The sequence below is a fragment of the Bos taurus genome, chromosome 29 (assembly GCF_002263795.3).
Source record: "Bos taurus isolate L1 Dominette 01449 registration number 42190680 breed Hereford chromosome 29, ARS-UCD2.0, whole genome shotgun sequence".
NCBI classification, from domain to species: Eukaryota; Metazoa; Chordata; class Mammalia; order Artiodactyla; family Bovidae; genus Bos; species Bos taurus.
Genome location: NC_037356.1, coordinates 48,273,180 through 48,283,161, shown reverse-complemented (window position 1 = coordinate 48,283,161; position 9,982 = coordinate 48,273,180). Strand labels below are relative to the sequence as shown.

Below are 9,982 nucleotides of genomic sequence, written 5' to 3'. Positions count from 1 at the left end.
CAGTTCGATCTGTTTTGCCCAGCACGCTCAGCCAACACAGTGAAGCCGGGCACCTTGTGCAACAGGGCAGGTGTGTCTGCCTTTGCTCACCTCTTCTGCATGTGGGTGAAACCCAGCAGCCCTCTCTGGGCAAGGAACGAGGAGCCTGGAGTGCCACCCCTGTGCATGGTGAGGCTGGTGTGGGCAGTGGGCGAAAGGGTGGTTCCCACACCAGAGACACGCCGCCCACGGGATGGGCTTGGTTTCACTACTGTTTCTGGGGAGAGTTATTCCAGGAAGGTATTCCCCTAGGTCTTGGAACTCCCTTGTCTGGATGTGGTTGTTTTTTCATTGGTGAGAAGCCAGGCCAGGCAGTGACACAGCCAGCTTCTCTGGGTGAGAGGCTGAGTTGAGTAGAATGTATGAAATCAAGACATAAGTTCACACCACATGCTTCTTTTCTAGAAGGAGCAGGTCATTCTCACCTCATGGGAGAGACCGCAGTGACTGGGGGGCCAGGAGGGGATGACATTCGTTTCCAGAAATTCAGTGCCCTGCATTGGCTCGTCATCAATGATCCATGGGCAGACCTGGCCATGCCACCCAGTTCCTTGTGCCAGAATATGGGCAGCGGTTGGAGGTTTGTGCAGGACCAGTATGATCACCTGAACAAACAGAGAGGCTCAAGAAATCTCTCAGTAACCTGATCTGTCGTTAGTGCCAAGTCGCTTCAGTCGTGTCTGACCCTGTGAGAGCCCATGGACCAGCCCACCAGGCTCCTCTGCCCATGGAATTCTTCAGGTAAGAATACTAGAGTGGGTTGCCATGCCATTCTCCAGGGATCTTCCCAACTCAGGGACTGACCCAGGTCTCTTGCATTGCAGGTAGATTCTTTACCATCTGAGCCACCAGGGAAGCCCACTGACATAAATTACCAACTTATCTTGCTTACCTGTCTCCCCCGCTGGAATACAAGCCCAGTGAGGGTAAATTTCTGATTATTTTGTGCCCTGATGTATCCCTAGCCCCAGAACACCATCTGCCACAAGTCAGAAGCTGACTCTTACAGCTCCTACTGTGCTCCAGCCGCCGTCATGAAAACCTTACACCCTGTGACCCTCACAATAACCCTGCAGCTAAATACTACTGTCATCCCCATTTTACAGTTAGTGAAACGGAGGCACAGATGGGCAGTGAGACCTGCCCAGGTTGCAGGCTGATGCACGGCAGAGCTGGGGCCCAAACGCCATCTGGCGCCAGTCTGTGCCCTTTAGCACCTCCCTCTGGAGCTTTCTCTCGTCTTGCTCCAGGTGGTAAATAACTAGACAGGCTGTGTCACGGAGCAGGGAAGATCCACAGGCAAAGCTCTCCACCAGCACTTTGCAGACTATGGGCTGCAAACCGCTCTTGGGTCATAAAATCATCGCTAGGAAGAGGCAAGGCTATGCATTGTCCACAGCTGTGCTGTAAGTGACTCCGACACTGAGTGGCTTAAACCAGCAGTAGACATCATCTCACCCAGTTTCTGAGGCTCATGACTTCAGAAGGAGCGTAGCTGGGTGGTTCTGGGTCAAGGTTTCTCACAGGGTGGCAGGCGAGGTGTTGGCCAGGACGGCATCAGGGAAAGCTCGGCTGGGGCTGGAGGACTGCTTGCAAGGCGGCTCCAAGTGTGTTTGGCAAGTGGTGCTGGCTTCGGGCTTCCCTGGTAGCTCAGCTGGTAAAGAATCTGCCCACAGTGCAGGAGACCCCAGTTCGATCCCTGGGTTTGGGAAGATCACCTGGAGAAGGGTGTGGCAACCCACTCCAGTATTCTTGCCTGGAGAATGCCTATGGACAGAGGAGCCTGGTGGGCTGCAGTCCATAGGGTCGCAAAGAGTCGGACATGACTGAGTGACTAATGTATGTGTGCGTGTTGGCTGGGGGCCTCAGCTTGTCCCCGTGGGCTTCTCCACAGGCTGCTCAAGGGTCCTCCCAACATAGCGACCCCCATAGTGGCTGATCCCCTTCACACAACGTCCTTTACGCCGACCTCAGAAGCCCTGCACCCCCACCTCTGTGATATTCCACTGGTGACACGAGGCAGTGCCTTTCAGTGTGGGAGGGGCTACACAGAGGTGTTGCCAGCAGCCAGAGGTGCCGTCTTGGAGCCAGGCTGCTATAGGTTACTTGACAATAAAGAAACTTGCAGAGGTCCCTGGAGGTCACTGATGCTGGCAGGTCTGACGGTGGCAGAGGTGAGAGCGTGTCACCCTCCACCGACTGCATCTCCCGCTGGGGTCCAGGGCTCTCTGTGGCCTGTAGCTGCTGCCCAGCTCTGCCTTCTGGTCTGGCACCTGGATGGTTCTCAACACCTGGCACTCAACGAACAGCACCTGAGCAGCCAAGGGACGTTGAGAACGCGGGCAGGTGACGAGGCATCTGGCGATCAAGGGGGAAAGGAGGGGCTTTTCAATAAGAACGGTTTCATTTTATTTTTTAAATCTATTAGTTTACTTTTGATTGTGCTGGGTCTTCCTTTTGTGCGAGGGCTTTCTCTAACTGCAGTGAGCGGGAGGCTCCTCTTTGTTGTGGTGGGCGGGCTTCTCATCGCGCTGGCTCTCTTGTTGCCAAGCATGGGCTCTAGGCCATGTGGGCTTCAGTAAGTCTCAGCACACAGGCTCAGTCGTGGCTCCCAGGCTCTAGAGTGTGGTCTCAGTAATTGTGGTGCATAGGCTCAGCTGCTCCATGTGGGATCCTTCTGGACCAGGGGTTGAACCCGTGTCCCCTGCACTGGCAGGCAGATTCCTCTCCACTGAGCCACCAATGAAGTTCCTAAAAGTTGTCTTAATTAAAAAATAATAAGTGCAAACTTGGGTCAGGTGAATACCCAAATGGAGGAAAATGAATCTTGACTCGAGCTCACATCATATTGTCGGGGGACTGTGTAATTTCCCCGATTCTGTCTTGCCACAGCAAAAATTTGAAGTGGCGGACCAGTGTTACAGCTCAGTTAAACATTAGACCAGTGTTAGGACTGCCCTTGTAGCTCAGTCGGTAAAGAATCTGCCTGCAGTGCAGAAGGCCCGGGTTCGATCCCTGAGTTGGGAAGATCCCCTGGAGAAGGAAATGGCAACCCACTCCAGTATCTTTGCCTGGAAAATCTCATGGGCAGAGGAGCCTGGTGGGCTGCAGTCCACGGGGTTGCAAAGAGTTGGGCACAACTGAGCAACTAACACTTACAGCTTGGTGACAACTTAGTTTTATTTGGCAAGCAAAGGAAAATACATCCTTGAGGTGTGAGGGTGGGCCAACCCTAATGATGGGAAGAGAAGAGGGAGTCTCAACTTTGGGTCCTCTTTCTATATGTTTTTTTCTCCTCCCTCCGAGCCTGCCCTATGCAGATTGGGCTAGCCAAGAAAGGGGCATAAACGATATTTTCCACGTTCAGCTGTAGCTTTATATATCCCTGTTGAACTGGACAGAGACAAAATGGGTTAGACAATTGATAATACATGGAGCAATCATAAGCAGCATCAATATGGTGATAACAGGGATTAGTAGGGGCGATGAGCCAACTCCAAATTCCCCCTCGCCAGGAGAAGGATCCCCCAAAAAGAGATTGTAATCACTCCCAAGAACTCTCCAGCTTGTTCTTTGAGATCCTACAGGATCTGAATGTTTTTCTTGAGGACTGTGAGACTTTCTTTAACTTAGCTGGAGGTATTTACCCAGAAGCAACACATCTCATTCAAGATGGCTCAAGTCCTCCTTGTTCAGGGATCAGGAGATCTATCCCCTGTCTATTTTGGAGTACAACCTCTGCCAAGCTTTGTTGCCTCGTTAGAGCTATCCTGAGAGAGCTTATCCCCAGAAACTTGATTTTGGGGATGTTCATTAGAATGGCACTCATTTGTAGTCCTGAATAGGTATCTGAGATCTCTCAGGGACTCACAGGTGTATCGAGTGTCCTCTTCTGTTTTCTTCCACGGCTTGACTCATGAGTAGTGAATCCAGGAGTCGTGTCCTGGTACCTTGACTGCTGTGGGGGTAGAAAGTATTACAGGGTAGGGGCCCTTCCATTCGGACTGGAGTTGAGCCTTTGGGGACCCATCTTTCCAGACCTTAATTAGGACTTGAGTCCCTGGAGCATATAGTGGTGGCTCTTTAGAATCTTTTGGGTCCTGGTTGACACCCCACAATCATATATCCTGTTGGAGTTGCCCAATGGCCATGGTATAAGACTGGAGGGTCTGAGCCTCTGGATATAGGAAGAGGTCACTGACATAAACAAAAGGTCTCCCATAGCGCATCTCATAAGGACTAAGACCAACCTGTTCCTTAGGGGCAATGCGGGTGCGGAGGAGAGCTATTGGTAAAGCCTCCTTCCATCCCAGGGAGGTCTCCTGGGTTATCTTTTTTATCGCTGATTTTAAGAATTTATTGGCTCTTTCTACTTTTCCTGAAGATTGAGGCCTCCAGGCACAATAGATAATAAGTAATGCCCAATGCTTTTGAGACCCCTTGGGTGACCTTAGAAGGAAATGATGTCCCATTGTCACTTTGGAATGACCTGGGCAGACCAAATCTCAGAATAATTTCATGGAGCAGTTTTTTTTTTTTTTTTTTAACCACCTCCTCAACCTTCTCAGACCAAGTGGGAAAGCCTTCAATTCATTCTGTGTAACGTATCTATCATGACTAATAGGTATTTATACGCTGGAGAAATTGGCATCTGGGTTAAGTCCATCTGCCAGTCCTCTCCTGGGTAGGCCCCATGCTGTTGGATGGGATGGGCCAGCTGGGGTCTTCAAGCTCCTTGGGGGTTGTTTAATTGGCAAGTGGGACAAGAGAAGACTACTTGCCTTATAGTAATTTGGAGGCCTGTTCCTCTGAAGGACCTTTCTAGGCATCTTTGGAGGGCCTTTTCTCCTAAATGAGTAGTGGCATGTAAGGAGTTAACCAGCTTCCATTGGAGGTTTCCAGGCAGAAAAAGGAGTCCCTCCTTTTGGAACCACCCAGTATGATCCTCTTGAAAGCCCTCACTCTTAGCTTTAAGAGTCTCACCTTCAGTGTATGAAGGAGTTTCTGGCAAATTAGTCTGTGGAACTAAGGTGGCAATCCCTGTTAGGTCATGGTTCTGTAATGCTGCTCTCCTAGCTGCCTGATCATCTGCTTGGTTCCCTCGTGCCACTTCCGTGCTCCCTTTTTGGTGTCCTTTACAGTGGGAGACTGAAACCTCAGTGGGCAGGTGGACCGCCTCCAAGAGCCTAAGGATTTGATCACCATCCTTAATTGGGGACCCTCGGGTGGTCAAGTGGTCTTTCTTTCCAAATAGCAGCATGTGCATGTAGCACCGGAAAGGTATACTTGGAGTCAGTGTAATGCCTACTCTTTTTCAACTTTTCCCATCTCTAAAATTCAAGTCAGGGCTATGAGCTCAGCCAATTGGGATGAAGCACCTGGTGTCAAAGGTTTAGCCTCTGTGGTCTCAAAATTGGAGACTACTGCATATCTGGCTGTTCTTTTTCCATCCAAGGCAAAGCTGCTTCCATCAGTATACCAGATTTCCTCAGGATTGGTCAGAGGATCTTCTGACAATTCCTCTTGGGGTTTTGTCCAGTGTCCCAAGGTTTCTAGGCAAGAGTGAATGGGGAGAGAGCCCTTGTGGGTACGCAGGAGGGTGGCTGGGTTAAGAATCTCACAAGGAGATATAGTCAGGATTTTCCATCAGCACTACTTGATATCTGAGGATCCTTTGATCAGACATCCATAAATGGTCTCTCCCATTCAGGAGTTGTTTCACTTGGTGGCTGGTAAAAATACTTTGCCCCAAAAGAGAGTTTTAATGCATCTTCTGTCAGGACTGCAATAGCTGCAAGATTTTGAAGGCAGGGAGGCAAGCCTTGGGTAGTTGGATCGAGTCTCTTGGATAAGTTAGCTACAGGCTGGGGCTCAGGTTCCAACCTTTGAGCTAACACTCTGAAGGCTATTCGTTCCTTTTTGTGGACATAAAGTTGGAATTTTTTTGGGGGGAGGGGTCTGGCAACCTCAAGGCAAGTGCTTGAGTTAAGGCTTGTTTTAGTGGAGCCTCTGCCTTCTTTTGAGTTCTCCACATCAATGGAGTTGAAGCATCCCGTCCCTTCAAACTTTCCTAAAAAGGAAAGGGCTTTTAAAGAAAGCCCTTTAAAAGGGCTGGGCAATTAGCCTATAGATGGGTATCCAGATTCTACAATTCCTAGTTAGCCCCAGAAAAGCTTGCAATTGTTTTTGAGTCATGGGGGAGGGTAATTGGAGGACTCCTTGTACTCGATCAGAGGACAGCCTCCTGGACCCATGAGTATTCTGAACTCCCAGGTAAGTGACCTCTGTCTCGACCATCTCTGCTAAAAACTTTGGAACCTGAATTGCATGTTGTTAGGCATTTTTCTCACTGGGAGAGTAGATTAGTAGGTCATCTACATATTGTAATATTTTCCCATTAGGTCCCAGGTCCAGATCTAGGAGATCCTGGCTAATAGCATGCCCAAACAGTGGGACTGTCTCTGAACCCCTGAGGTAATACTGTCCAAGTCATCTGTTGGTGTTTTTCTCCTGGGGCCTCCCACTCAAAGGCAAAAAGATATTGGGATTCTTTAGCCAGTGGTATGCAAAAGAATGTATCTTTGAGATCCAGGACTATAAACCACTTGACACTGGGAGGGATTTCTCCCAAGATTACATAGGGATTGGGTACTGTGGAATGGAGGGGGACTACAGATTTATGATCCAGAGATCTCGAAACATTCACCAGGTCCTGTCCTGTTTCTTTACAGGGAGGATCAGTGTGTTACACAGCAAATTTGTGGGGACCAATAGCCCATAGGCAAGGAGTTTATTTATTAGAGGCTGTAGTCCTTCCAAAAGCAGAGACATTACTTTGCCAACAAAGGTCCGTCTAGTCAAGGCTATGGTTTTTCCTGTGATCATGTATGGATGTGAGAGTTGGACTATGAAGAAGGCTGAGCACCGAAGAATTGATGCTTTTGAACTGTGGTGTTGGAGAAGACTCTTGAGAGTCCCTTGGACTGCAAGGAGATCCAACCAGTCCATTCTGAAGGAGATCAGCCCTGGGATTTCTTTGGAAGGAATGATGCTAAAGCTGAAACTCCAGTGCTTTGGCCACCTCATGCGAAGAGTTGACTCATTGGAAAAGACTCTGCTGCTGGGAGGGATTGGGGGCAGGAGGAGAAGGGGACGACAGAGGATGAGATGGCTGGATGGCATCACTGACTCGATGGACGTGAGTCTGAGTGAACTCCAGGAGCTGGTGATGGACAGGGAGGCCTGGCACACTGCGATTCATGGGGTCGCAAAGAGCCGGACACGACTGAGTGACTGAACTGAACTGATGCCTATGTCAGAAGCTTTCTCTATCTCCTTTATACTTTAATAAAACTGTATTACACAAAAGCTCTGAGCGATCAAGCCTCGTCTCTGGCCCCGGATTGAATTCTTCTCCTCCAGAGGCCAAGAATCCCGGCGTCTTTTCACGGTTCAGCAACAACCTTTTAGGGCTCTAGGGCTGAAAAGCTTCCCATCACAAGGATGGTCCCCAGTTTAGTGAGTATATCTCTCCCCAGTAAGGGAGTAGGACACTCAGGGACCACCAGTTTCCAAATATGGGAAATATTTGTCCATCCCAGCAGCAAAGAAGTTCTCGAGTGAATCTTTTTGTAATTGTTTTTCCTGTAGCACCCAAAATGGTACAGGTTTGGGAAGAGAAGGCTCTGGAGTAGGAGGTCAGGACAGAGTAGGTAGCCTCTGTGTCAACCAAGAAATTCTCAGACCTACCTGCCACATCCATTTGCACCCTTGTCTCCAGCCCCGTGATGGTTATCTGTGACAGGCAGGCTGGCTGGAGCGGGCGGCTTCAGTCCTGTTGAACCATCGTGAGGGAAGGCTTGGTGCTTGATCTTGAGGCTCTTGGGTACTAAGGTAGAGTGCCGCCCAATGTCCCAACTGATGGCATTTGTAGCAAGCCATTTTAGGAGACTTGCCACGGTTTGGACACTCGTCACAGTTTGGACACTCTTTGGCCCAATATCCCACTTGTCTACAGATTAGGCATTTGCCACGTGCCTTGTCCTTTAAGGACTCGGAGTTTGCCATAGGCTTCCCTTGAAGGCAGCCAGCATCTGGGAATGCCTTGTCTCTTTCCTTCTCTTCCCTTTCTGGGCCTTGGCCTCCCTCTCCCGTTCTCTGTAATAAAAGGTACTGGTGGCCGTCTGGACCATCTCATCTAAAGAGGCAGCAACTTTATGCTTGTAACTTTATGCTGACGTCTAACACACATTGGAACAGGAATTTGTCCTTTGAAATCACCTGTCCCTCATAAAAGTCTAAGTCGAAATTGGTAAACTTTTGGAGGGCCTCTTTTAGACTTTCCAGAAAGGCAATGGGGTTCTCATTGGATTCCTGAGTTATTGCTGAGACTGGGCACAGTCCCAAAACTAATAGACTTCCTGCTATTTTCATGGGTGGACTTCCTCAGGGGTGAATCTTTCTGAAGCTTATCGTACCCGGTACTGTTGCAACCTGAGAGCCAGGTGTTCCCAGGTCAGGGTGCAGATCCCCAGGCAGGTTGAGGCGTGATAACCTCCTGGAGATCGAATCCCCGGGCAGATTGAGGCATGTTGGCCTCCTGAGAATTGGGTCTCTGGGCAGGTAAAGGCATGTTGACCTCCTGGAACCCCTGGACTGGTGGATCCCTAAGCAGGTTGAGGCATGACAACTTCATGGGGACCAGATCCCTAGGCAGGTCAAGGCAGATAGACCACCTAGGACCCCAGGCTGGAGGATCCCCAAGTAGGCTGAGGCATGACAACCTCCTGGGGACTGGATAACTAGGCAGGTCAAGGCAGGTTGACCTCCCGGGATGCCCAGGCTGGAGTTGGGCATCCCCAAGGTCTCCAGTATGACTAGTACTGGGTAGGATTAGGGGTTGTAATCTTAAGTCATTGCTGATTTGTCCACTGTGGATGGGAATAGATACCATGATTTAAAGCAATCCAAGTCTGTGCCCTGAAACTGGGAACCTGGTGAAACAGCCACAAGCCTTATCCTCTTATTGCTCCGATGGAATGTAAGTCACTGATTTCTTCCCCTGGTCCTTCATAAGAGCAGTTCAGGGTGTTTTCAATGGTAAACATTTCATTGTCATAGACCCACTTTAAGTGATAACAGAAGGGATGACAAAGAAGTGGGTTATCTGTTCCTGTTAGGGACATTCAGTTCAGTTCAGTTGCTCAGTCACATCCAATTCTTTGCGACCCCATGGACTGCAGCATGCCAGGCCTCCCTGTCCATTGCCAACTCCTGGAGTTTACTCAAGCTCATGTCCATTGAGTTGGTGATGCCATCCAGCCATCTCATCCTCTGTCGTCCCCTTCTCCTCCTTGCCTTCAATCTTTCCCAGAATCAGGGTCTTTTCAAATGAGTCAGTTCTTCACAGTAGGTGGCCAAAGTATTGGAGTTTCAGCTTCTGCATCAGTCCTTCCAATGAATATTCAGGACTGATTACCTTTAGGATGGACTGGTTGGATCTCCTTGCAGTCCAAGGGAGTCTCAAGAGTCTTCTCCAACACCACAGTTCAAAAGCATCAATTCTTCCGCACTCGGCTTTCTTTATAGTCCAACTCTCACATCCATACTGGAAAAACCATTTAGAGTATTTTAATAGTACTGGGTGGAGTGATGTTGCCTACAAGGGAGCAGGGTCCTGGTTGTAGGAGTTAGTAAGTAGCTTAAGAACAAAAGGATAAGAGGCAACAGACCAGTTGCTCCATAAAAGTGGAGTGGAGATTTGATCCAGGGGTATGTTTGTAGCTTTAGGAGAAAGGTGGTAAGGGTTTGGACCCAAACGGCCTGCAGGCCTAACTCCCAGTGGCAAACATTGTCCCTGGAAGCCCAGTTGCCCTTGAAGGGATGCCACCAACAAATGGACTTCTAGCAGGCATTATGTGTCTGTCACCTACCCTAGTGGGTC

At 49.4% G+C, this 9,982-nt stretch overlaps 1 long non-coding RNA gene across 1 annotated transcript; it reads right to left on the bottom strand.

The window, feature by feature from the left end:
- Positions 1-3,201: 3,201 nt before the first annotated feature.
- On the bottom strand, positions 3,202-4,214 carry LOC132344215 (uncharacterized). The gene is made up of 2 exons (XR_009493382.1): positions 3,911-4,214; positions 3,202-3,432 (listed from the first exon to the last, which is right to left on the bottom strand). It is a non-coding gene; the product is annotated as an uncharacterized lncRNA (long non-coding RNA).
- Positions 4,215-9,982: the final 5,768 nt, after the last annotated feature.